At 38.2% G+C, this 21,666-nt stretch overlaps 1 protein-coding gene across 2 annotated transcripts in view; it reads left to right on the forward strand.

Moving 5' to 3' along the window:
• Window positions 1-779: 779 nt before the first annotated feature.
• The window catches only part of kcnj14 (potassium inwardly rectifying channel subfamily J member 14), a 43,546-nt gene continuing 22,659 nt past the window's right edge, over window positions 780-21,666 (forward strand). For both annotated transcript variants that reach the window (XM_067449090.1, XM_067449091.1), the window contains exon 1: window positions 780-1,377. The gene's annotated coding sequence lies outside the window, so the exon portion shown is untranslated. The remainder of the gene's footprint in view (window positions 1,378-21,666) is intronic.

The raw sequence follows: 21,666 nt of genomic DNA on the forward strand, positions 1-21,666 counted from the left end.
CACTTTCATCTTATAAAACCTAAAACAGATCCATTTTATTGTAAAACCACACATTCTTTTACATTTAGAGGCACATTCATTCCACTGTTTAAGCCAGGCACAGTATAACCATGTCCAGGTGAGTTCCTTTTTTTAAACACTTACATAACAAGCCAATTTTTTACAGTGAACAGTGTTAGCTGTCAAAATTTTTACTGGTTCAGCAAGCGGCCAATCAAAAGAAAACATTATTCCCTCACTGTCTATTCAATCAAAAGATGTCGTTCAGTCTGATGAAATAGAAACATTCTGCCCTCTAGTGGTTCATAAGTGCAACCTGTAACATTAAATTAAAAGACTTTTTGCTCAATGTATTATGTTTATGTATTTGAATGTATTATGATAAACGAATAAAATCCCTCTACATACTAGGCCTCTATCTATCTATCTATCTATCTATCTATCTATCTATCTATCTATCTATCTATCTATCTATCTATCTATCTATCTATCTATCTATCTATCTATCTATCTATCTATCTATCTATCTTATGGTATATATATATATATATATATATATATATATATATATATATATATATATATATATATATATATATATATATATATATATATATATATATATATATATATATATATATATATATATATATATATATATATATATATATATATGTGCGTGTCTGGGTGTGTGTGTGTGTGTATGCGTGTGTGTATTTTGGAGAGCCAATCACTTCTGTCAGCCTCTCATTCTGTTGCTGTTTCCGTGCCTGGAGAGCATTTTCCATTGATCAATCTAAAAAATTTTTTTTTTTTTTTTTGTGTGCGTCATGTAATATAAAGGGGATCTAATTCATTCTAAATGTGTTTATATTTATTATTTCTACTGTTATAGTTTGGTGCTGTAAATATCAGTCATATCCACTTTCGAATGGACTTCGCTAGTCTTTTGCACTAATGCTAAATCGTGTTGTGATGTTGATATGAACCAAATATCTGCTGCTAATATGATGTCAAATTCAACATTAACCAAAATAATGATTTTTTTGTAACAGTTAGTGTCAATGTCGTGAAACAGCGACTAAGAAAAGAGGGACAGTCAGACTGAGAGGATGCAGAGAGGGAGAGGAAAGGATGCGGCTGACTGAGCTTACTGAAGTTTTTCCTGCCTGCTGGTGAGCACGCGTGGAGCAGACAGAGCACGCGGAGAGTGCCCACGTTACAAAACGTTTCAATGTGACGCATCCTCAAACAGCAGCCGCTTTATCTGACTTGTGTGCTTTAATATTAATTGAAATGCAAACAATGTTATAGAAAAGAAAAATGGAATAGACATGACGCTTGTGGACTATAGTGATGACAGTTGTGCACGAGCCGGTGAGTGACGTTTTGGTTCTTCAAACTTCAAAGCTGAGTTTCAGTGCTTTTCTTATATTATTAAAGTAAACTTAAATTGCCATATTAACATGTACTAGTATAGCCTAGTTGTGCATGATAGTTCATTACGACGTAGAATTAAACCTAATGTTTCTCTGTTAATTGGCGTGAATAATACATCAACACGATACAAAACCACAAAACATTTCACAGCGAATTTACTCAAAATGTAGATTAATTGCTTTTATTAGTATGGCCTTCTTTGGAACACAAACAAGATTCAAATCGTTAAAACTTGTCTGTTGACCTATGACCAGGTCAAAATGAAGGGCATTTCAATCAGGCCTCATTCACAGCAACAACAAAAAAAACAAGGCTTGATTTCTTTATAATAACTTTCATCGGTCATTAAAATGTTGTAGAAGATAGTGATATTTAGCTACACGTTCCAATAAATGTGTTTTTTTACTAATATACCATTAAAACAGTATGGCCTGTTGGAGATTGGCATGAATTGGCTATGACTATCTGTATATTGAACTTTCATGGCATTTTTCACTATTTCTTTGTAATCTATTACGCATCAGTCCTATATTATAATGTTTGTTAATTTCAAAGTTATCAAAAGGTTCACCCAAGACTATAGATAGTAGCTATTTGTTTCAATGTTGTCTACATTTCTTTAGCCCACATACTTAAGTATATTCTGTACATAATTACTTGAAGAATGTAGATTACAGTACAGATTTGTATGTGCTACAACAACAGGACATTTCAGTGTATTTCAGTGGTGTTTTGGTTTAGTTTGCTTTATTAATCCCAATTAGTTAACTCTGCAAATAGCAAAACAGGTCTTTTTATAAACATGGCTGCATTAACTTTTTAGTTAACCACATAGGGAAGCAATTGCACCCCAAATTTGGCTTTTTGTTGTTGTTGTTGTTTTAAGATCAATTGTGTAGCTGTCCTTCTTTAGTGCCACTGCAAAGAGGATTTTCGTTTCATTTCTCTGTCCTTCATCTGGCGCTGTTTATAGTATTATTAGTTCATAGTTGAGTGAGATTAACCTCAAGGTCATTAGTTCTAAGAATCAGTGCTTTCTTTTTTTTGAGTCCACGGGAGAGTGAAAAGGTTTATTTCTGTAATAAATATGGTGTGGCAAACAAGATCACGATCACTTTCATTAGAAGAATCATGTGGTTGAGTATGATGTGAAAATGTACACTTAAAACTAAATGCTGTCAGACTAAAGGATTACCCTTTCATCTCCCATCCTCCTCCTCCACGTGATAGTCTGGAGAGAGAATCTGAAAGCGATAGCTTGTTAGAGTGATATGCTTTCTCCCATTTAATATATTTCTCCCCTTTTCACTTTTGATGCATCACATGAGTGACTACAAACTGCATTTGTAGGCTATTTCTTGTGTGCAGAGGACGGGCAGGAGAAGCACTGATAAATGAAAGGAGAAATAACAATGAGATGAAAAGATTTATGCATTAATTCAGTCCAAAGATTAATCTTCAAGAATGCAAAAGGGGCCGAGCAGTAGGAGGTACAGAGAAAATTGAGCCAGAGATGGTTAAAATAGATATTTCCAAACATGCACGAGGAGCATTTAAGTGCATACGGTGAACGTGATTTCACCAAGTGCAACATGTTCCTGGAACAAAATTCCAATCAACCAATCAGATTTGAGGAACAAGTTTACAGTTTATGTCAAGTTTCAGCTTAGGGTTAGGTGCTTCAACATCAGTATTATTCACATATCATTTCCCTCGGATGTTAGGGATTAGGATATGGGTAGGGTTAGGTTAGGGGTAGGAATATGGTTAGGACTACATTTTCAGACAGAAATGTTTTTCCAGGATCAACACAATATGTTGATTCAAGAACTTGTCTTACTTGGCAAAATCACAGGGAGCGAGTGCAAACAGTGCATGATATTATTCATTTCAAATAAGCAGCATTCAAATAGGCTATGATTATGAGCTAAAACAGTTGTTTCGGTTCAGGAATTTCACTTCGCTTGTCCATGTTTGCGTAGTCTAGACTCTAGCAGACCAGGGGTGTCTAGACTTTTTTCATTTGAGAGCTACTTAAAGGAACTGTATGTAAGAAATATATTTCAATTAATCATAAAATGGCCCTGATATGTCACTAGACATTAAGAAATCATGTTAATTTCAAATACTTATATCACTGACAACAGCAGTCCGGCCAGGATATTGTCAGTTGTTGTTGCAACCCTCAACTGATGTTGATGTTGACATGTTGTGTTTTGGCCTGAAGCTCCACCCTCCACCTATCGACCAATCACAAAGTCAGTAGCGTTTCAGCATTTGGGTTGCCAGCTCTGCTCTAGTTACCACAGCTGCAGCTACAAACGTTCCTGCTGATCCTACAGCCTATCTGGCAACCTCGAGTCAGGGGGGAGGGAGAGAGGGGATAGTGATCCAGTTTTGGCCACAATCTTACATAGCCTACACTTTCTTTAAAAATGATACTGGAGACTCCATGCAGTAGACAGTCTGTGGCAATTTAAGTGATCTTATTTTGACAGTAGGTAGTGACAAGTGACTTTCTTTATGGACAGTCATTAAATCATTAATTGTTACTTAATTCAGCTGTTTTGTGATTCATTCAGGAATAAAGCCCCACTGCATGGAGATGCATAACTGTTGATAAATAGACAAAGTAACTTGCAGTACTGGGCAGAGTCCTGCACGGGTCCATTTTTGGAGACCCGCCCCCGCCCGTACCCGCAAGGTTTAGCACCAGATCCGACCCGTGACCCGTGAAAATATCAAAATTAAATCCGTACCCGCCCAGACCCGTTAATATTTGGCCCGTTACCCGACCCGTGCCCGCAATAAATCACACACGCTAAAACATTCAAATTAAAATGCTTTATTTTTTATCCTGCCCCTCTCTCAACATCAACAGCGTCATGAATGGTCTAATGAAACAGGCAAAAGTGCCTTTAAAGACTCATTGTCAACAATTGCATATAGCTACTCCACTCACCAACTTTACTTTTACTTCATCTATTGCTACTCCTGCAACGCTCGCTTCATCTGCGCTACGAGAGGCATCAACAAAAGTTTCAATGTCGCAGTGGTGGTGACGTGATGGGTCAAATGGCATATCGTTGTTGCGTGTGTGTGTAATGATAATTTGGACATAGAAATTGTAAAAGCCTACAATATGTTCGATGGGGGAAGAAGGAGGCGGAAACCGGCGAACATTTAAAAGACTTTAACCAAACAAAACGAAAGTAACGTGGGCAGCCCCTCGACATCTGCCAAGCGCACACACATAATAAAAAGTAAACAACTCAACGTCAAATCCAGGTGTGGTGATCTCTCGTCCTTATATGCTTCCGAGCTCCCTCAGAGGACTCGAGACCGGTGTGGCTCGCAGGTGACGCTCATTCACAATCACGCCCTGGTCTCGCTCTCGCTCTCTCGTTCACTTTGCCACAGAAATATTGCACATATTTTTCATCCGCCCATACGCGCAACTACCCGCCCGCACAGAGTTAATTATCCGCCCGCATACCCGCCCGTGAATTTTATAAATGTCACAATCCACCCGTTTTAGACACTTTTATGCGGGTACCCGCGGATACCCGCGGGTACCCGACCCGTTGCAGGACTCTGGTACTGGGTCTATCACATAAGTTATTCAATATTAAACCTATACTGGATGCTAGCTGATTTTAGCCCCGCCCACAACATTTGAGGTCAGGCAGTTCGGTCTAGACTTGATCCGCATTGTGGAGCAACTATGCTCGAACCAGAGCTGTTCAGAACAAATAAATTGTCAGGGCGGGCTTAGACGATGATGGACAGATGATCAACAGTAACGTATTCATCCTTGTCACCAAAGAGCGTTTGTGTTGAGTTCGTTCTAATACTAAACGGAGACCTTGTGAATATGCATTCACCTTTACCATTTCTCTCAAAAATTATGATCGTGTTGGTAAGTACTCCGTGTATCTTGAAGTTCTTTTTGCAACACCGGAAAAGATCATTTACACTCATCTTCTTCTTCCACTTCTTCCAGTGTGTGTGCAGTTGCATTCTGTTGACAACTATGCGTCGCTCAAGTCAACGTACATCACTTACTCCATTGCTTTGATTGGCTGTAGGTCTGTCTAATTGAGTGCAGAGGCATTTTATTTTCCTGGTCCCGGTTGAAACTCCCCATAATCACAGCCCAATAGAGCAGTATCAGAATCATATTCTGACTATAGAATCTGAGTTTGATAACGTCAGGCCATATTAACCCCTTTTTTATTGAACTTTTGTAAATAAAAAACCCCCAGTACATTTCAATCATGCTGTTTGTCTGAATATCTGCAGCCTCTATAGGGCCAAATTTTGGCTCTCTCATAAAAGAATGCTAATCACAATTATGGTCATAATTATTGGCACCCCTGGTAAATATGATCAAAGATGGCTGTAAAAATAATTCTGCATTGTTTATGCTTTTAATTTTTTATCAAATCTAACTTTTCATTGAATAAAATAATTGAAATTGGGGGAAAATCTCATTATGAAATAAATATTTTTTCTCCAAAACACGTTGGCCACAATTATTGGCACCCTTTTTGCCTTCTCCTATAATGCCGATGAGTTTGGAGAATACCTGACAGGAGATCAGAGACCATTCCTTCATACAGAATCCCTCCAGCTCAGATTCTCAGCTCTCCTCTTCAGTTCAGCCCACTCATTTTCTATAGGGTTCTGGTCAAGGGACTGGGACAGCCATGGGAGAATTTTGTGGTCAGTGACACATTTTTGTGTTGATTTTGACATTTGTTTTGGATCGTTGTCCTGATAGAAGATCCAACCATGGCCCATTATAAGATTTCTAGCAGAAGCTGTCAGGTTTAGATTTTTTATCCGTTGGCATTTGCTAGAATCCATGATTATCCATATCTGAACAAGATGTCCACAATTGGGGCCAACATGTTTTGGGAAGAAAAAAAACATATTTCATAATGTGAGTTTCCCCCCACTTTTAATTATTTTACTTCAATGAATGGTTAGGTTTTTGCATTTTTTAAATAAAAGATCAAAAGGATAAACCATGCAGATTTGTTTTTACTGCCATCTTTGATCATATTTACCAGGGGTGCCAATAATTCTGACCACAATACTATATACAATGACTATATTAGTGTCCAACATTATGTTCTGTTTATTATTAGCTTGCATTGTAGTTATGTCATCTGGAGCTTTTAGATCCTTGAACTCTTTAAAGTTTGGTGAATTCTGATGGGCTGTCCTGAAAATATTGTTCTAAAACTGATTCCAATATTTTTTTTCCCTAATTGTTATCATATTTTTGGTGTGGACATCTCTACTCTCAAATAATTAGAACAATTATTAAAAGTTACAAGTTAAGTTCACACCATCACACTTAAGATGTCTTCACACCAACTCAAAAAAATGAACTTGCACTGTTGTTAGTTGCACTCAAATCATACTTGTTAACATTACTTAAAAAACTCATATAACTAAATGAACTTAAGTTTACTGAGTTGTTCCTACTAAAAATTTGTATTGTCAGCTTTACTTAATAAGTGTTTGTTCGGTCAACTTAAGATTGCTGAGTGAAATGAGCTAACTGGCCAGTGGATCTGTAGTTCCCAGCATGCTTTGCAAGGGACTGCATTAGGAGAGTAAATTTAGGGATTAAAGTGTTATTTTATGTGTTTTTCTGTAAAAGGAAAGATGTTTTTAGTGTATGTTAGTGTTTAATGTTCAGTTATGTTGGACATTTGTTTCTGTAATTATGGATGTAATTATTGTTATTATGTAATTATGCCGAAGAGTGGTGCCTGTGTTTAGGCTGTGGACACTCATTAATTGAACTAATTAATTTTTTGAGTGTATAACAAACTTTTAATAACCATTCTAATTCTTTGAGAATACTGAAGTCCAGACAGAAGCTACAACGATAACAACACAGAGGAACGATTTAGTTGGAATCACTTTCAGGACTTTTTTTTCCCCTAGCTGAATGACAAAAACATTGACAGCCAATAAGAATCCACCCGACTTTAAAGAACTTGAGCATTTAAAGTGGCAGACGACAAACCTGCATCACTTGCTTATGATAAACAGAACGATATCATGCCAACACATGTGGAGACATATCCTTGAGAGTTATCATCCTTGGTGTGAACAGGTCTTTAGCAAAGAATGGGACTTTAAACGGTGTTGGCAGCTTCATTATATGGATATGGATCTTCACAGACATGCGCAAATAAGGTTGTGGGACCGCAGGGTGTCCCATGTGTCATTGAATGATTCAGAACGGCATTCATGCCATTTGCGTGGCATTTGGCACAGGGCCTTTGTCAGTCTGTGGTTATGTTCTGTTGCTACAAATAAAATGTAATTCCCTCACCAACTAACCATGCATGAGCTTGCTCTTATAATGAATGTGTGATACAAATAATCATACATAATCATGCAGTTTCTCACTGAATTTATAACCCTTAAAGGGTTAAATAGGGTGTAGTGTCCTATAATTGTCCGAAATTGGTTAGGGTTCCAAAGACCAAGTACTCAGACAATGGAAGTTGTGACAGTGCTGGCTCATCAATGCTACCGCAGCAACAGGCAGTTTCAAAAAAGGCTGCACTCCCACGTATATCTAAGGTAACGCAACACTTTATAAGCTCCCGGGGTTGAAGTGTTGCTGTCTCAGCAGCAACAGACCACAGTGTGGAAACCAGGAGGGAGGCAGGGTGAGTGAGGAGGACTGTGATATTATGTGCAGGAGAGAGTTTGGCAGGATGAGGCATACAGTCTCAATCTGAAGAAAGAAAGCATAAAAATATACAACCTGTCATGCACATGCCAACCACAGCCATCCAATCAATTCCCAATGGACAATATCAAATCCCACATGACATTTAGAGTCTTGTTGGAGAAACAGTTTCACCCGTATACGTCACAATAGGGAAGAAAATACTATTGCGACTTCTGTTTTATGCCGACTTTAAAGATATATACCAGGTTCAGTACAAGTAAGCTCATTCAACAGCATTTTAGACATTTGATTTTAGTGTTGATTTCCACAAAAAATCTATCAAAAATATTTAGACTCTCAATATTTACACACGTTAACGCCTCCCATTTACTTTGAATGGGTGACATCATGCGTTGCTGAACTAAATTGTGGCTTCTGTCACGTCGCTTCACTCACATTGCAAGCGGCAGAAGTTGAAGATTTCTTAACTTTTCAAGCACCAACGCAGGCGTCATCCAATCAGATCACCGTATGCAAATATCCTAGATCAGATGCCAGCCAGTTGCATTCATTTAAAACACTGGTGAATGAAGAGCGAAGAACGATCAAAATGGAGGAACAACTAATCATTGCGGGGGTAATCACCCAGTCCTTTACGACCAATCGTTGTATACATACCGGGACACAAACCAGAGAAACCCGGCCTGGAAGAAGGTGGCAGAGATGGTTGGTGAATGTGGTATGTATGCAGTGCATTGATAAAACCTACACAGACAATCGCATTCGCACATACAACCGAATCGGCATCCATTTTGTTTCTAAAGGTGCATATCCACTTGTCCATGCAACACTTCTTTTGCGCCGCGCTCCTCTTTATTCCTATGGGTGACATCAAGTGACTTTAACGCGCCGGCACAGCATTCCGGGAAGGCAAAAATGCTGCGCATCAAAAAAGCTGACACATTCCCATCTTTATGCAAATTAATCCGTTGAACGCGACGTGACTATCCAATAGAAGAAGAGCACATGGAGACTGGGGGAAGTCTCTGACAGGTCCTTTGTTTTTTATTCCCCGCTGGCTCAAAAGCCCATAGCGGTTAACTTGAGGAACGCTCATCAACGTACACATGTGGGGAAGCATCACGACACCACACTTCAGTCGTGTCGCAAAAGTGGATCTCTACGGTCAGACTAGATGTAAAAAAAATCACTTTTTTTGTGTTGTGTAGTGTTGTGGTCCAGGCGGCAAGTAATGTTATTGGCTGTTGTCACTCTGATGGTCACATCAGCACCAAGCTTCAGCCGCGCCCTCCATCAAGCGCTAACGCCGACGTCCCGTGTGAATCCCCTGCTTTTTAAAAAAATTGAGAAATGGAGATTGCAATTATGTATTTACAATGTAAGTTTAAATGGGCAAGAATTTTAATGTTTTAAAACACAATGGATATCTTTTGAACTTATATTAATTTGTGTATTTAAAACTTTTATTTTATTTGAAATTTTATTTGAGCTTTGGAGCTGTTATTTTAAAGCTGCAGTCCTTAACTTTTTGCACTCTAGCGGTTAAGAAACAGAGCTGCATGTGTCTCGCGGAAGAACATTGTAGCCGGAGCTACTTCTCTCTGTTTATGTCTATGGCGGATCACGTAGGGACTGTGCTCCTCCACAGCGGAACCTACCAGTCTGACCTAAAATAGTCCCAATATAAATACTTATTATAAGTGTACCATAATTATTCAGGGTAAGACAAAAACACGGTTTGGAAAATGGATTCATGTTGTACATTCTCATATAATTTTTGTAAATCTTGAACACAAAAAAAGCTACAGACAGCAGCTTTAAGGGTTTAGGGTTTTAAAATTGGATATAACTATACAGAAAAGAGTACGCATTTTCTTATAAAAAAACACTATGCATTAATTATTCTGATAAAACGTAAATTTTTTTGTTGTGACCCGTGGCAACAACGTTGTAAAATGTTATATATAACTTCACTTAGAAAAAAGGTTTGTGAGCATTTTTGTTCACATTAAAATCATATTAACACAAATTATGTGCATTATGTTTACTATTAAAAAGGCAGTATTTTAATACTTTTGAATTGGCCTCATCTCATCATAACCTCTAACCATCAAACATTTTTAACCATTATCATGGCACAAATGCTGCCAACTGATCTTAACTTGTACTGACCTCGGAATATTCCTTTGACATTACAAAAATGTCATTCCTCTTTTATCAGTTTAAGAGAAAAGTAGTCTCGCTCTTTTTCTGCATACATTAGGTTCTAATGATTAGGTGATTGTACTGAAGCCTATTGTGGAGAGAATCAACGAGTGGTGATGTTATCTGCAGTTAATACTTTCTCATTACTGCACTCAGATTAACATGAGTTAATTTCCTGCCAGGCTTCAGTAGGCTGACTGGATCACTATAATCTCATCGCATGCCTCTGGCATACCTAGACTAAGAGAGATAGAAGAAGACAGCAAATCAGAGAATGAAAGTGAGCGAGAGAGCTGTACAGAGATATCTAGAGTGAGCCAGAGAGGGAAATGGAGAGAGTCACAGCCTGGCCATGTGAATGCATGGACTTTTTGTGGCCCCATTATGTGGCATAGCGGAATCGATGACACTATGGATTGGTCCTGCAGTATGTGGGCTGTTTTATTACTGCATGTGTTCTGTTGCAGGTGGCTTAGCATGTATTTCCTCCATATACTAAATGCAACAAATCACTGAGCTTGTTACATGAGCATTATACATTTTAAACAATTAGTTATTTGTGACTAATGTTTTATCCACTAAATTTGCAATGTTTCAATGTAGTTTCAGGCTTTGGTTCTGTGTAAATTAAATTGTGCCGCTTTAACATTGTCATGACACTCATAGGCTCATCACTTTCTGAGCACATGGTTTGAAGCGCATGATGCAGGTGTACTTAGGGCATGTCTGATATCCACTTTTCCTAGTTTAACAACAAAAAAACGGTTGTTGCGCCAGGCGCATGGTCCAAAAGGGTTGTACCTATAGTCTCTTAATGAGTAATGGGTGTGTTTTGGGCATAACGTGCAATAAACCAATCAGTGTCATCTCCCATTCCCTTTAAAAGCCAGGTGTGCTTGCAGCATGCCAGATTCGCTATTTAAAGGGTGTAATTTGTGAGCGGAAAGTTTTAGCCTGTTTACTTTATGCAAATCTTGTGTGCACGCAAACCCAAATGCTGTGACCTTGCGCCAAATGTTTTTATTGGCTTATTAAGTACAAACAGGCGAGTTATAAAAAATTGAGTGTGAGGGATTTGTTCACTTCACACAAAAAGATTTTGGAATGAGATGGCTAACTGTAGTAGCGTTTAGTCCACTGTCTATAATAGCCTAATTTAGAGATCACTTTTTTTTAACCGACAACTTTGATCGGTTAACGTTGATACGGTCAACCATCGGTCAAGCGGTCATCGGTTAACATCCCTAGCCTGAACATGGCTCTTTTTCAGACCAGCACGCCCATTGGCCAACAGATAAGCATAAGTGCATTTGCTATTTAAAGGCCCACTGAAGTGCCTTAAAAATGCGCAGCATTATTCAATGTGTTGCTGTAATTTCCACATAAAACTCCAGCTGTTAGCAGCTTTAAGGCTAACATAGTCATACTACAAGCTAAAAAAACTTCCATTTTGATTTCAGTGGGATTTCAGTAACCGGGCTGAAACTAACAAAAAACACTTCGCCTCACATTGCGCTGTATTTCAGGCTTGTAAATACCACCAGATCCAAATGTGAATGCAATAATAGTCATTTATTGAACAAGTTCAAAGGAGCAAGGAAGACTGATAAGATCTGATGTGAAGAAGGAATCAGGCCTTGATAGCGAGCAGACTGCAATGGGCTGTATCTGCTGATCCACGCAGCACAGATCTTCAGTAACCCGGATGGAGAATAAGCCAAACTCAAACAGGAAAACACAAACAGGAGACTGGAGATCAGAGAGATAACTGGCAGGAACAAGCGACAAGGCATGAACACCAAAACGATCTGAGAAGGAACAGAGCAAACACAAGACTACATATAGGACTGATAATTATCCGCACCTGCTGGCTGATCAGCGAGCTCGTCAGGGCAATCAGTACTCTTCATAGCTGTCCATCGTGTTCGATGATGACGCTTGCTCCAGTGATGGGGGTGGGTTCAGCGACATTGCCGCTGGTGTCACTTTTACCCCCCCCCACGCCCTTCAGGAACTGAACGATCAGTTCTGGGAACCAGGCTGGGTGGGCCAATAAGGCGCAACCATCAATACCTGCTCCGTGTCCTCCCTGACCTTGGATAGTATCTGTGCAAGCAAGCTCGGTCATGTAAACAACTGGCACTGAGGCATGTCTGGTGAGGCAAACTGGGCAACCTGTGCGGGTCTGAAGCATCTTCAAAACTCCACTCTAATTTGGCTGTGTAACCAGTGGTGAAGCAGTCTCATATGAAGCAATCCGGGTGGCTGCGGATGCCATGTGCCCAAGGAGCCTCTGAAACAGTTTGAGTCCAACTCCATAGCGAGAAAAGAGATACTCTGCACGGGGGACAGTTCGCTCTTTTCCAGGTTTACTCAAAACCCCAGATGGCTGAGATGCCTAAGCACCAGGTCCCTGTGTTTGCAAAACTGATCTCACGAGTGGGCCAGGATTAGCCAGTTGTCGAGATTGTTGAAAATGCAAAGACTCACCTCCCTTAGAAGAGCAAGGGCAGCCTCCATGACCTTCTGGTTTTCGGGAGGAGATTGGAGCTTTAGCTGTAATTTCTACATTTCTATAACTGTTTATTTCAGCAAAATCAGGTCCCAAATCAGTGGAAGATGTCAATGCCATATTCAGACGTTGCCAACTTCTCTTTTCTTCAGTGGAAGGTAGTGAAGACGCGTTGTCCATATTTTGTGGTCTATGTCTGAGAGAGCATAGAGTGACTAGAGCTCTATGTAGTTTGTCCAGTTAAATTTAGTTTCCAAATTTAAATTAAAAATGTATTGGTAATCTTCTGCCAGAACATTATCCATTAATTTACGGAAATTTCCGTTAACCCTAAAAACACAAACTAATGTAATGTGTAGTTCAAAATACAGGTAAAACACCTGAAAAAAAAAACAATACGGAAAATTCCTATTTTTATGGACATTTGTTACAGCATTCATGCTGGCGCAAAATGGCGATTTCACTGTAAGGGGACCCATGTAAGTAAGATAATTAATTCTAGGGAAATAAAAGCATAACGGCTCATTAAAGGTGCCCTAGAATGAAAAATTGAATTAACCTTGCCATGGTGAAATAATAAGAGTTCAGTACATGGACATCATGTACTGTGAGTCTCAAACACCATTGCCTCCTACTTCTTATGTAAATCTTGTGAATCCATTAAACAACAGGTAAAAAAAGTGCTTCTCAACATGAACCCAACAGTGACGCAAGCGTTGGGGATCATTTATATGTACGCCCCCATAAGTGTAAGCCCCAAGTGTTTATCCACTTATTGACTGTTTAAACAGTTTCTGATTAAATTGAAAGTTTCTTAGAGAGACAGCATTGTCTAGATAACGCTAGATACAGTAACAATAGAAAACTCCAAGTACCATACAAAAGGATAATATTATTTTGTATTACAAAATAGAACCGTAGATACTTTGCTTAGATCGTTCACTCGATCCTTCTAGCAAACGTCACCTTTTCCACCATACAATTTAAAACGACAAAGTGATATATTTATATTTTTGAGAACTGAAGTATGGTGTTTCCTATGATGTTTTTGCCTATTTGTATTTCAGATTAGGCTACATCACAGTCTGTGTAACGTTACTGCGTAACATTAGCCTACATTGTGACTAACGTTATATAAACATGCAATATCGTTGACGAAAATAGATAACTCTAAAATGTAGACTGAATGACACTTTAAGCAGAACATCTCAAATGGACTTTGATAAAATGCAGCTTTACTTGTATATTGGTGTTTTCAGATCGTCCGTGCGCGAGAGAGAGCTTGCGTGCATATGGTTGCCAGATTGGACATGTTTAGGTAAAAACCGGATGCATACAGGGTTTCTTTTCACAGAAAAGCTATGTTTGGGGGATTTAATTAATGAAATCTGGCAACCGCATGAACGCGAGCTCTTTCTCGCGTGCGAATGATCTGAAAACACCAAATAAACAAGTAGGCTGCATTTTATCAATCTCCATTTGAGATGTGTTGCTTAAAGTTTCATTTAGTCTGTCTGTGTTCTGTCAGGACTCATGAGCCGCTTTACTAGAACTGCTGTGAGCTGTGAGTGGCTGAAATAAGCCAATCAGAGCAGAGCTCAACATTAATATTCATGACTTCCAAATAAGGCAAAAACAGAGCATTACATCATAGGGACAATTTATTTTTTATTTAGGGTTGTAAATGGACCTGTAAAACTGTATATGGACAATATTTTCCCTTAAATAAGCCCCTCTATGTAGATATCAGAGAACAATTTAACATATTGTTTAAAATCATTCTAGGGCACCTTTATGGTCTTTATACACCACTGAAAAAATAGTTATTATATTATATTATATTACATTTCTGTCAATAGATCATCATACATACTACATGCTGCACCTTTAAAGCTGATGCCCGTAGACTTTTTGAGGTTAAAAATTAATTAAAATGAAATTTTGAGCAAGTACATAACCAGCCAGTGTTCAAAACTATCTGCTTACCATAGCTCGACAGCTTGTAATAATGTTTTTAATTCCAGTGGTACTGGTGTATTTTCTTGGGAATTTCAAGCATATCTTTGCGTCATTGCGTTACATCTGTACACTGTAAAAAATTATTTAGAAAAAAAGTTACCTGGTTGCCTTAAAATTTTGAGTTCATTGAAATTAAAATTTTGAGTTAATACAATGAATTTTTTTTGAGATTCGGCAACCTTTATTAAAATATTATTTAAAGATTTTGTGTGTGTTTTATTTCTGATGACGCAGTGAAACATGCCAAATTTTTTGTGGTTCAGATACAATAATATTTGAGTTTCTATTTATTAAACAAATTTCCTTCATTGTATCAACTCAAATTTTTAATTTCAATAAACTCAAAATTTTAAGGCAACCAGGTTACTTACTTTTTTAAGTTAAACCAACAAAAACCAACAAACATTTTTTACAGTGTACACATAAAGAAGGAATCCCAGTTAGCAGGTCATATTGCTCCATTTCCGATGCATCCGTTGTAAAAAGTCTTCAGACTTCGGAGAGGCTACAGAAAGAACAGACTTCAACCGGGCTGATGCGAAAACAAGGATAAAAAGGACTTTTAAAGGTGCCGTGAACTCTGTGTTTTGAAAGGGTTTTTCAGCTTTTTTCCCACTGCTATGTGCGTTATGGTAAACATTAATTATTTTGTGCTAACTCTGAGAGGAAGCTAGCTTGACAAGCCAGACCCAAATCAAGATGTTTGGTTTGGAAACTCACCATTGACAGGGCTCAATCCGAGGGGCGGGATAAACGGTTGTCTTTCAAACTCCCTCTGCACGGCGTGGACGCAATTGGATAGCGCTACAACCAACCAGAGCAAGTTGAAAGATTAAACTTTCGCCGTATCCGGTCGGCAAAACTCAGAACACATCTTCCCTTCTTAAGAATGACTTCAGTGCCGTTCTTTGTTAGCCTAGAAATCTAGACGCACCCTAGCGGCAGCACATTTAATTTGCCCGCAAGTGTCGTCTAGGAACCCTCAATACACGTCTGAGCTGTGTTCCTCAGAATCTGGACGGGCCAATCACATCGTGTATAGAGTCGGCGGGCGGGGCCATAATGACGACGGCCGAGTTGCGTTTGCGTGCTTCTAGTAAACACAGAAACTGGCGAACGGCAGGGGTCTTTCGAATCAGCTTTGACTAGGGATGTCAATTTTCACAAATTCCCATGATCGATCGTCATTTAAATTAACGATCAATTAATCGATTAATTGTTAACCATAATACTGAAAAATGCGTCTACAGCAGTGGCTTATAGCCGAAAGCATGACAGTGGGCCTATGTGCAATGCTGCTCAAAACGCTATGTTCTTCACCAAATGAATGAGAAGGATTTTTTTTATCTAAACAAAGGGCTATGGGATTGTAAAATTAGTCGATGTTATTTATAATTTAATTAAATTACTTATTTAATAACCAAATATAACATGTAATACAACACGAACGCCGCCTCAGATCTGTTATTCAGAATGTGTGGACGCTCTTCCAAGAACAGCGTGCTAAAACGTCACCTAAACCCAATTAATTCAAAAGGATTCATTAAAATATTGTTTTCATTAATGTTATGTAATGTGGCAGTCCCAATCATAGTTATTATTAGTCGTGCGTTGCTGTTTGAACTGTGCGAGCTGAAGCTGATGCACTGAATACACTGGTAAGTTACACTGAAGCTCTTTGCTAGCGCGTTATTTAACTCAACAAAAAGCTTCCTATATGAGATTAATCAGATTTATATAAAGTTAACAAAATATTACAAATTATATATCTTCACAAAATGATGCGAATGCACAAGTGAACTTGAATTGAGTTGCTATTCATATTCAGAATGGGAGACGCGCTCTTCCTGGAACAACGCTCTGAACACGGCACCTAAACCCAATGACTTTACAACCATTTATTAAAATACTGTTCTCATTTCTGTTATATAATATGACAGTCCCAATCATCGTTATTATGCATTGCTCTGTATGCGCCAAAGCCGAAGCACTGAATGAAAACCGGTAGCCATCACTGACTGAAGCCATTTGTTAGTGCGTTTTATTTCACTAAAAGAAACGCACCCTTTATGATTGATCACATATATAACGTTACAAAATAAATGTAATATTACAAATTACTTCAGCACAATCTGATGCGAATGCACAAGTGCACTTGAACTATGTTACATGCGCGACTCAGAATGCGTGACTCATGTTGTGCATGCGCTCTTCCTGGACCAACGCAATGAAACACACGGCAAATAAACACAATCACAATGTTTTATTCCAATAGTGTTCTCATTAATGTTGTGTAATATGACAGTCCCAATCATAGTCATTATTAGCTGTGCATTGCTGTTGGAGCTGAAGCTGATCACCGCCACGCTTTTACTACCGCTCGCCTCTAACGTTAATTATTAACCAAATGCATCCTTATGAGATAAATCAGCTAAAGATAGGCCTGCACAAAATAAACACAATATTACAACTTACATTGGCACAAAACAAAAGGCTGCGAATGCACATGCCAACTTGCAGTCATGATGAAGGAGTAACTCCAGCTGTAAAATGGTCTCTAGCAGAACTCGGGCACGCTCGCTTCATTTTTCCTTCCATTTCGCGGTTGAGCCGCACGCACGCGCATGACCCTGCTTAATCGATGATCGATAAGTCTTATCGATCAAATGTCTTATCGACAATTAATCGATCATTGATTAATCGTTGACATCCCTAGCTTTGACCGTGATCCTGGAAGAACAAAGAACGGCACTGAAGTCATTCTTAAAAAGGGAAGATGTGTTTGGAGTTTAGCTGACTGGATACGGCGAATGTTTAATCTGTCAGCGAGCTCTGTTTCACCTTCGTTGCTCTGGTTGGTTGTAGCGCTATCCTATCGTGTGCAGAGGGAGTTTGAAAGACAACCGTTTATTCCGCCCCTCGGATTGCGCCCTGTCTATGGTGAGTTTCCAGACCAAACATCTTGATGTGGGTCTGGCTTGTCAGGCTAGTTCTTTGTACTTTTCTCAGAGAAAAGCGTAATTCCAAGTCTTCTAGAGTCGCGGTCAAAGCTGATTCGAAAGACCGCCATTCGCCAGTTTCTGTGTTTACTAGAAGCACACAAGCGCAACTCGGCTGTCATTATGTTAAGCCCCGCCCACCAAATCTATACAGGATGTGATTGGCCCGGCCAGAGTTTGGTTTTTACAGCTCAGAAGTGTATTGAGAGTTGCTAGACAACACTCGTGGCAGATTAGATTTGCTGCCGCTAGGGTGCGTCTAGATCTCTAGGCTAAGAGGAAGCAATTCATCTCTACTCCACATTGCACAGAAATGGAAACGGAATTACTGGTAGCCCTAATGGACATAAAATGTAATGCTGATGTTAACATTAACATTTTGAAAAAGGTTTGACGTCATATGATAAACGATCGTCAGATTTAATCATCGTGATTTATTGCAATGCTTTTTCACCCTTAGTTGGTCAGAACAAAAGTGGATGTTAGCTACTTACTTGTCCAGATGGCTGCACATTCTCCTCTAAACATTGGATTCCTCCGCGCTGTGCCAACCGAGGCACAGCTCACGTAAAGTTGATAATTCCACCAATAACTGCAATTGCAATTTTCAAATAGAGATGGTGACAAAGAGGAAAAACTACGGACTGCAGCTTTAAATATTATCAAAATATGAAAATTAAACTAATATTTTGCTCACATTTATTTGTGCATTAAAAATTTAAAATCAGCTTTTGCCTTATATTGTTTGTGATCTCATTTAGCAGAATATTTTTGTCCAGAGACTTGTGACTCATATATAACAAATACATACATGCATGCACAGGTTTGACGCAGCTTTAATTGTCTGTTTGGTTATTTTATTACTTATTATTAATTGACGACAGAAGCTCGCTTGTAGTTTCTTTTGTGATCTTTGTTAGTAATATTCAGTGTGCGCATGATATTGAAGAGTGCACATTAAACAGGAAAGTTTGTATTTATGAGATGGTTCTGCATTTAATTTAACACAATTATTGTCAAGAAAAAAATAGTTTTATGGTGGGCAGAGAAATAGATTAGGAATTCGCAATTGTCATCTTCCCGTGGTAGGTACATGACTCAATCACAAATGCTACCTCAGCGTGTTTAGGACCCAGAAGCTTGAGGCATTTGTCTTGACTGTCAGCTGAGTCCAGGTAACGACCCCATCCAGAAACACGGTTGGGAAAAAAAAGACACAATGTCCAATCTGTTCTTGCTCTTTTGGGGAAAATCTCTTTAAAAATGATAAAAAGAAAGGACAAACAGGATTAGAACAACACCGGGTTCAGTAAATGATGACTTCATGTTCATTTTAGAATATCTTGTTTCTTCTTAAAGACACTCTAAAATGAAAATGATCATAATCATTTTCTCACCCTGTTTACAACAAAACCTTATCAGAATATTGGTGGAAAATAAATGCAGATGTGCAGTGTGCTTCTTGATCGCATAAAATGCTCAATACTAGAAATAAAAGAAGTGTTGTTTATCTGTAAAGTGTCTTTAGTATTCAGCCAACATACTCTATATTCACTGTTAATTGCAATGGTTGTTACCACAAGGTTACCACTTTTACAGTGGAATATGAGTGTGTTGTCAGTCCTGGCTGAAGTAAAATTACTTTCACATACTGTACAAAATCTACATGGCATCAGTCATGTGATGTAATAACAGCATACATTTCTCGATAAGATTATCCCCATGAGATTTCTGAAAAGGTGAAAGAGGGAGAATGTGAGAGAGGAAGAGATCGAAAGGTTATTCACTGTACGGAATCTTATTGAATTGATTTTCACATGGACTTTAATCTCCCTTCATAACACTTGAACATGGACATGTAATCAGAGAGAGAGAGAGAGAGAGAGAGAGAGAGAGAGAGAGAGAGAGAGAGAGAGAGAGAGAGAGAGAGAGAGAGAGAGAGAGAGAGAGAGAGAGAGAGAGAGAGAGAGAGAGAGAACAGGATGGATAGAGTGATGGATGCAGTTTGAGTTCCAGAGGGTCAGAGAGAATAAACTAACTTGTAGTTGTGAAAATAATGGTATTTATATATGAAGTACTGGAAAATGCAACAATAGTGAAAATGCTTTCATTGTGCTCCTTTTTACATCCAACTTCTTTTAATAGTCTGAAATCAGATGGAACATTATGTTATGCAAACGTTGGTTGTTGTGTAAGCTTTGAGCTGATTTGCATAGATTTCGATAGTTTCAGTTAATTGCAGTCTGATCAGTGCACCCCGACATAAGCCTGGCACTGCTTTTCTGGCTCTCTGCCACCAATTATTCTAGAGCATCCACATATCAGGCTGACCTTGGTCTCGTATCTTGGTCCTTATAAATGGTGCACATGCTGGACAACATCAGGGGTGTTTGAGTAGCACTCAGTTTTCATAAGCAGAATGTGAGATTTCACCAGACACCTCCAACATCAGAAAGAGAGTGATAGAGAGCGATAAAGTAAGAGAGAGAGAGAATGTAAATACACGTGACGGGTTCACAGAAAATGTTGATAACTCATAATAATGTTGATAACAAATAATATTATCAGCTTAACAATCATGTTATTTTTAACCAAAATAACATGTTGTGTTTCAATGGATGGAAATATGTTCACATGGACAATGGCACAAATGATTATTGATTATTTGGTAAATTATTTATTTATTTATTTTTATTAATTAAATTTAAATTATTATTTTTTTGTCTTTTCTTTTTCTGTATGGATCAACTAGCCCTATACAATTGCACTTCCTTCAGTGTGACTATCACAGGTGTACACATCTTAATTTTTGATAATAAAATCTTGCAGCCTTAATATGAGGTGTATATATATATATAAACCACGCATAATTATACTTACTTAAATTTCCTATATTCATTACATTTTTGAGTATTATCATGCTAATATGACTAAATCTGCCATAATTTTTTTGGCCAAGTAGGCCAACAAGTGCTATTAAAATAATATATTTTGCAATAGACTTTTTTCTAACCGGAGCAACTTTTCATCATTCAAATCAGTCTTTATTTAGGGAAATAACTTATTACAAGAAGTATATGTGACACTTTGCAATTATAACAACTAGCCGTCATTAGAGTATTAGTAGACTGTCTGTTTAATACCTGCTAACACTTTATATTCACGATGCCCCCCCCCACCCCAACAGACATTATACTGCCTATAAGTAACTTTACAACTACGTCAACTATTCTACTAACCTTAAACCTAACAGTCTACTTATACTCTAATGAGAGTTAGTTGACATGTAGCTACAAATTAATGAGTTAAAATGATTGACAGGGTTACATATAGTTATTAGAATGCCTAAAGTGGTCTATCTAAATAAAGTGCAACCAAACCATAAAATGGTGGTTACAATAAATAAATGTAAATATCATGACAACTACATGCTAAAAGGAAATATAAAAGGTAACAATCTTCAAAACTATGAGAGTTTGTATTGTGGATGATAGAACCTGTATGCTGTCAATCAACTGAATGGCTTTCCACCAATTTTCTGCAGTGCTGTTTTAAGTGTTAATTAGGTTTAGTGCACTAATGAGATCTGAAACAGAATATACACACACACACACACACACACACATGTCTGCTTCAACTATCTTTGTGAGCACTCTCCATAGACGTAATGGTTTTTATAATGTACAAACTGTATATTCTATCCCCTTACTTACCCTACCCCTAAACCTACCCATCACAGAAAACGTTCAGCATATTAACATTTT

The sequence above is a fragment of the Pseudorasbora parva genome, chromosome 7 (assembly GCF_024679245.1).
Source record: "Pseudorasbora parva isolate DD20220531a chromosome 7, ASM2467924v1, whole genome shotgun sequence".
NCBI classification, from domain to species: domain Eukaryota; kingdom Metazoa; phylum Chordata; class Actinopteri; order Cypriniformes; family Gobionidae; genus Pseudorasbora; species Pseudorasbora parva.